Source organism: Vicia villosa, linkage group LG6 (assembly GCF_029867415.1).
Source record: "Vicia villosa cultivar HV-30 ecotype Madison, WI linkage group LG6, Vvil1.0, whole genome shotgun sequence".
NCBI classification, from domain to species: Eukaryota; Viridiplantae; Streptophyta; class Magnoliopsida; order Fabales; family Fabaceae; genus Vicia; species Vicia villosa.
In genome coordinates this window covers 165,667,324-165,673,547 of record NC_081185.1, presented here as the reverse complement: position 1 = coordinate 165,673,547, position 6,224 = coordinate 165,667,324, and the positions used below count along the sequence as shown (strand labels likewise).

The window sequence follows — 6,224 nt, the reverse complement described above, 5'->3', positions numbered from 1 at the left end:
CAAGTTTGTGTGTGATCAACAATTCTAATATGCTTGTTTTGTGTTGATCTATTTGATTGTGTGCAGTATAGTAGTTTATTTCTGTTATACTTGACAGCTGCTCATGTGGTGTGGTATGTGTGCATACTGATGGTAGTAGTGGTGTATGTTGTCTATGTGGTATGTTGTACAATATTAGCTCTAATTATGTATGGTTTTGTGTTTTCTGCTGCAAGTGGTTCTCTAATATGGTGTGACAGGTTGTTTTAGCCAAAAATTTGCCAAAGGGGGAGATTGTAGATGTTTTTAATTTGGCTGCATTTTGTGGTAAAAAATTCTTGGATGTTTAATGTCTTGACTGATGTCATGACATGATTTATATGGTGTTATGCAGGCTGCATATGTGTTAAGCTAATACAGGTTTTGTTAGTGAATGTCATGACCAATGTCATGACATCCTTGTCTGACAGCAGGAGCCGTTATGTTTTATTATTATGTTTCCTGATTTCTCTCAATCTACAATTTAGGAAACTTTTTATTGTGTGCTGAATATTTCATCTAGAAGATTACGCTGACAACATATTCTGTAACATCCTGATGACGTGTAAATTAGGTTAACTTGGTTAACCCTAATTTAGTTATTGGAAAGCCCGAGGCCTAAGAGCTGCATATAAGAAGACTGCAATCCTAATTTGGAACGCAGAGAGAAAGATTTGTTAATTGTGAAGAACCGTAGTTTTGTAGTTATGTGTTTAGTCTCTTGTACTCCAAGCAATTATCTTTTGATGATTTTATTGAAATAGGTTGTTTATGTATTTTGTCACTCTAAGTTTTTAAGCACGAGTGTGTGCGTCTCTTGATTGAAGCTTTTAAGCAGATCAAGGTGTGTTTTTGAAGTGTGTCTTCTCTCTCGTTTGTTTAATGTTTGTTTGTAATCACTGCTGTGATTGAGAGGGAGTGAGTGGAGATACTCAGATCTAGGAATAGATTGGAATTATATTGGGCAGGTCTTAAGTAAGGAGTTGTAAACGGGGGAATTTAAGTCCGAATTAATTTTGCTTATATTGGATTCCCTCCCTGGCTTGGTAGCCCCCCAGAGTAGGTATTGTTGTATACCGAACTAGATGAACAACTTGCTGTGTTCTTTACTGTTTTTATGCACTTCTATTTTAACATTTTGTTCTGTGTAATTGTGGGTGTTATAACATCCAATACGACATCGTGTGAGTTACTAGAATTTTCACAAGATAAAGCCATAAAAAATCTATATTTATGTGTTTGTCGTAGTTGCAATATGTATCATGATAATGGAGCAACATTCCTTTCTCAAAATGATGAGAAGCTACAACAACCTTGAAAGAAATATTTGTACCAAACTCAAAATAGATTTTTTTTCTTTTGTGAAAAATGAGTTTATAAAAATAATAGTTATAAAATGTGTTTTGTGTTATTTAGTATTTTATTTTTTTGCATTTTTAAATTTTAAAATGAAAATTAATAAAATAATAAATATAGTGATGATTAAAAATTAAAGGTTAAATTGATCTTTTCTTCATTTACTTAAAAATTTATTAAAAACATTTAATTAGAAATTACAATGAAAATAAACATAATGATCACAATTTTTTAAATATTATTATTTGTCCATACAAAATTCAATTACTACACACAAAAAATTCTATTAAGCTAGAATTGAAAAGACAATTTAAGAAGGTCGTAATATAGTGATTTTAAAATGAAAAATTAATAAAATAATCTATTTGATGATGATGATTAAAACTTAAAGATTAAATTAACTTTTTTATTTTTTTAGAAATTCATTAAATAAATTTAATTAAAAGTTGCAATTAAAATAAACATAGTAATTGCACTTTTTAAAAAAAAGTTATTTGCCAAAACAAAATTAAGTACTACAAAACAAATCGTTTAAGCATTGAAATTGAAAAAACAATTTGAAAAGGTCGTGATAATAAGAAAAGAATACAATTGATAAAATAGTCATTAATATTGTATTCATTTTTTTTTTGATGAATATATTGTATTTCATTTTATTTGTATCATTTTAACGTACAAAGTAATAACTACAAGTTTCATAAAATTATAAAAATTAAATAAAAAATTGAATTATTGGAAGCCAACACAATATCTAATTGAAACTACTTGAAACACATATACAAAAACCTGCGCCATTACATTTTCGTGATAAACCAAGATTACACAAAGTTTTAGGACAATCTTTACGTCTTACACATGGAACATCTGTCTCTGTGATAACAACTGAAAGAGAATGATTAATGTACTAAATCAGTAGAAAATAAATGAATAAATTTAAAAGGGCTTAGAAAATCGCTTACCGTATTCATTTGCATCAAGAAATAGAAAAATAAAAATAATCATAACATAAACAATTTTGAAAACATTAACAATATTTATTCCCATTTGAATATTTTAAATAGAATTAGCTTGTATCACTTACAATTAAAATTTCATGCTTCAGTTATAGATATTTATATTGACGTATAGAAATTATAGAGTTTTAGAAAAAATAAATCCTAAATTTTAAATATGTATAAAATGTCTTTTGGGAACATCAATGTGTTGTGTATTTGTCCATTTAATGTATTTAATTAGGAGATATATTAGAAAACTTATCCATCATCACAATTCGTTCTTATTATTTTTAACAATTTTAATTATTGTATAACCTTTCATGAGATAAAATGGAAAATCATAAAACAAAAAATAATATAGTTAGTAATTATTAAATGCAAATTATTAGTATTATTATTAATTAATAATTTTATAAATATCAACAATGTGTCTACGTTAATGTGTAAATATAGATTAATCCCAGCGTCAAAGATGAATTCAAGACAAATTGATTATACTCATTTAACTCAATTAACACATATTAGTTAAGCTAAATTATGTTTAATGTAGTTGTCAAATCGTATAGCTGTTTTTTTAGAGCAGATTTTGTAAAGAATAGGTTTGGATTTTCTTTCTTTAGGTTTACTCCCTGTTGAGAGGGTTTTGGTTTATGCCCCCGTCTCTTTTTTGCATCTCTCTTTTTCTTTTTATTGATATTTCTCCTGATTAAAAAAAAAAGGAGGTTGCCTCGACAAAATTTAAACTTAGTATTTTTTGATGTTTTAGCTGAGTTACTTAGCTAGTTAGAGATTGCTCAGTGTGCATGCAATCTCGGTATAAATCGGGTGGTACCCTATCATTGTAATTTATGAAAAAATTGGAAAAATTACAATTTAAAAGCAGGGAGAAAATCTGCATAATCTTCTTCTTCTTCTTCCCTTTATATCTCAAGTCGTAATTTCTCTTTTCTTCCCTAATAATCATTTTGTAGCGAGAATCATCTTGCAACCAATATATGGTTGATTCACTTGAGTGAAGAGTTAAAAATAAAAGGTGTAATCAATCAGAAAGATTGATTCTTGTTCATCAAGATTTATTCGAGATTTCTCCTAGATTGGGGTTAAATTCCAATATCCCATAACTAGAGCATTGTCTGTGTGATTCTTGGGAAGCATAGCGCGACGAATCATCTGAATAGGCATTTTCCATCATGTCTTCCAATTCTGAATAGTATGAATTATGAGAATTGGTGTAAGTAGATGAAGATTGTTTTTTGCCATTAAGATCTTTGGGATCTTGTGAAGGAATGACAAATTCCAATTAGAGAAGATGTTATGGATGAACAAAAGGCTGCACATAGATAATTGAAGAAGATTATAAAACTCTCTTTATAATTCATCAATTGTCGATCCATATAACTTTGAAAAGCTTAGTGATGTAGAATCATCGAAAGAAGCATGGGAAATCTTGGAGAAATCGTTAGGAGGCGTTGTAAATGTGAAAGAGGTGAGGTTACAAACTCATAAAAGAACGTATGAATTGGTTAAGATGCAAGAAAGTGAAAGCATAAATGATTTCTTCATTAGGGTTACGAAAATGGTGAATCAAATCAAGATATATGGAGGAGTGTTGACATTAAGATCAGTAGCCGTAAAGATCTTCAGGTCACCAACTTTAAAGTTCAATCATGTGGCAATAGCCATAGAAGAATCGAAATATTTAAAAACCTTGACAAAGGAAAATCTTAAAGGGGTGCTTGAATCTCATGAACAAAGAATGGTTGAAAGAGCTACAAGAAAGTCGAACAGTGATATGGCTTTGTAAGCACAATAAGCAAAAGAAAAGAAAGGAAGTTGGAATGGAAATAAAGGTTGAGGAGGCTACACAAATTTTATATGGTAGAAGTAACCAGCAAGAAGAAAACTGTTTGAATTTAAGAAGACCCTCAAACTAGAGCAACCACGAAGGCAGTGTTTGATCGAGACTTTATAAGTCTACCGGGATACTAACTGCAAGTATATAGTCTAGTCATTTTAGTTTTAAAAGATATCTAACCCACGGAGACTGGGGATCAATATAGTATGATCGTATTTTATTGAGTCAGCTAAAGCTATCGATTTCTTTGTTGTTGGGAACGAAAACAAAATATAATTTTAAGAATAAAATGTTAAGAATACTAGCATGTAATAGTTTGACGTCCAGGTTCAATGAATCATCAGCATAAATTAAGTATATAAACACTTTTTTCAGAATATGTTATTTGAGTTAAAAACCCTCTTTTTACACTCTCGTGTTTATTGATTTAGATTACAAAATCATCCCTAATGTTGGCTCTTGCTAAATTATTCAATAACTGAATTCACTTTTTGAAAATCAAATAAAATATAATCAACTCTAAAGCACTCTCGCTGTATTTAGAGTTGATGTTTAATATCTTCTATCCGGTAAAAGACCTCAAACTCTCGTTGTGTTGATTTTAAACCTTAATTTGTAATTTACTTTCGTAGCAAAACAATTTGATGTTAATTCTAGAAATCAAAACCAGAATTATGTTTAATTAGTTTTTAAGCCAAATCATTATCGAACCTGTCGGTTCGGTGACCTTACATATCAGTGTGTGGGAATTAGCTAGACATGCTTTTGAATACAAACATACATAAACAATGAAGAGATATAAATTTAGGCATGACAATTGAACAATACAATAATGAAAGCATATAAATTAAAAACCTGGAATTTAAATGTATACTGGAATAATTCTTCGAGTACCAAAATATTAATCTTCAATACAGGAACAAGATTCTTCGATTACACTTGAAATAAAAAAATAGCAACTAACCTAAGGTGCAATAATCTCTCAATGCAAGTAATTATTGCTTTGTAACTTATCCGCGTTTATAAAACAATCTTAGTTTATTCAATTTATAAAATTAACTATATTAATAAATTTTTATCTTTTATCATTATTTTTTATGATGACCATTTATCATTAAATTTTCATGACTACACATTAACATATTTTAACATGATTACTGTTATGAAGTTAATTTGAAAAAATTCTGAGAAGTTTTAATTATTTCATAAGTTTACAAAATTACAAAATCTCAATTAATTTTGTTTTGTTTTATTAACCTTTCTATAAAAGTCTAAATAATTTAAAAATACATTTTATCTCAAATAAGGATTTAAATAATTATAAAATAATTTTTATTCTTATATCTTTATAATGAAAAACTAAATATTTAACTTTGAAATAAAAAAAGTTATAAGTTGTAGTAAAAAGTTATACATTTTATCTCTATTGATTTATATTTGTTTTTATTAACATTTTTCTAATAATCTAAATGATTACAAAATATATTTTATTTCAAGTTAGAACTTTTAATTTTAATAAAAAAAATTAAATAAAAAAACAAATTAGTAGTATAAACAAATTAGTTGTATTATAAATAAATTTTAAATTAATAATTATGTTAAATTATTTAGTTTTCAATTCAATAATAATAATTTCATTCAATATTATAATTATCATTTAATTGAATTTAAGATTTAAAAAAGTCTACATTTTGAATGAAAAGCTAAAAAGATTGAGTTTTCGTATATGCATTAAGAAACTTTTCATCTTCCCGTGTGACCTTTTAAATTAATTGCATTGAGCAAAGAAAAATTTATTTTAGGTTAAATAGTTAAAAACATGAGTTTTAATAGCTAGATAATTAAATAGTCATTTACCCGTGTATGTTTGCGCCATTAGCCTTTAACTTCGTGAATTATTGACGCATTTTAAAAAATATATATATAAATCCACTTATATTACTTTAGGATGATAAAAAACACGTAAATGGAATTTATTTCATTTTTAACTCCTAAGAATT

General features: G+C 27.5%; 1 long non-coding RNA gene across 1 annotated transcript; it reads right to left on the bottom strand.

Moving 5' to 3' along the window:
- Positions 1-1,965: 1,965 nt before the first annotated feature.
- On the bottom strand, positions 1,966-2,481 carry LOC131613112 (uncharacterized). The gene is made up of 2 exons (XR_009287571.1): positions 2,334-2,481; positions 1,966-2,256 (listed from the first exon to the last, which is right to left on the bottom strand). It is a non-coding gene; the product is annotated as an uncharacterized LOC131613112 (long non-coding RNA).
- Between the last annotated feature and the right edge of the window lie 3,743 nt (positions 2,482-6,224).